At 32.5% G+C, this 1028-nt stretch overlaps 1 long non-coding RNA gene across 1 annotated transcript; it reads left to right on the plus strand.

The window, feature by feature from the left end:
* The first annotated feature begins 1 nt into the window (after position 1).
* LOC124893204 lies at positions 2-964 on the plus strand. Its single transcript, XR_007050600.1, has 3 exons — positions 2-71; positions 162-229; positions 623-964. It is a non-coding gene; the product is annotated as an uncharacterized LOC124893204 (long non-coding RNA).
* Positions 965-1028: the final 64 nt, after the last annotated feature.

Consider the following 1028-nt stretch of genomic DNA (forward strand, 5'->3'; position numbering starts at 1 on the left):
TCTAAATCTCTTTGCAGCCACTTGGAGAGATGGAAGCTATTGTTTTCTTCTATATGTACAATTTTTACAAGGTATTCTTTTGTTTACTTCTGTTTTTCTTTATTTCTAATTCTGTGTTTTACTCTTTCTAATTCTAATATTTTTGCCTTTAATTTACTTAGGTGTTGTTTGGTTGGGAAATGAGATATTCAAGCATTAATTATTCCGGGATTAGTATCATAGCTTCAAGGTCTGATAAAAATAACACTACAATCCTGAGACAACTAATTAATGTGACGTGTTATCCAATGCATTTTGTCGCAACCAAACATGGATAAACTCGAATTTTATGATTAGTTATCCCTTTTTCCTTGTTCCAAATAAGCCCTGAAGGTGGAATAAAAATAATACAATAATTTGGGATAACTAATCCCGGTACAAACTATCACATGCATTTTATCCCAAAAAAACATGGCAAAAGCTCATCGTAAAATTAATTCCAGTATTAGTTATCCATTATCCTCGTATCAAATGAGCCCTTGTAGTTGCATGTGTATAGTTTTTCTTTCATTCCCTCTATTAACTCTTAATTTAAGGAGAAGTAATAGTTAAATTTATGTTACCATTTTTATTTGATTTGCAGGAATGGATTACTCTTGCTTGTGGCATCTGCTACAACCTGATTTTGTTAGTGAGTATAATAATTGTTGATTCTTCTTTAACATTTTGTTCGTATTCTTTTGCTTAAAGCTTTTGTTTTTTTTAGTTTTCTTGGTTTTGAAGGGGTACTTAGTTCTTAGATGTAGGTTGTTCAACCTATGTTGCTCGGACTCTTCAAAAATGTCAACTGGTGCAGCATCAGAAGTGAAGAGTCCACACAACTTAGTGTTCGATTGTATTGGTGATTAGCTAATTCATGTTGTCCAATTTCTTATTTCAAATGAACTCCAAGACTAACTTGTCAATGGGGCAATCAGTCTTTGGATTTTTAGACCACTAATTGAAAAACTTTCATGTGGAAATTCATAATGGCTAATACCGAGAGGCGA

This window comes from Capsicum annuum, unplaced genomic scaffold (assembly GCF_002878395.1).
Source record: "Capsicum annuum cultivar UCD-10X-F1 unplaced genomic scaffold, UCD10Xv1.1 ctg55686, whole genome shotgun sequence".
Taxonomy (NCBI): domain Eukaryota; kingdom Viridiplantae; phylum Streptophyta; class Magnoliopsida; order Solanales; family Solanaceae; genus Capsicum; species Capsicum annuum.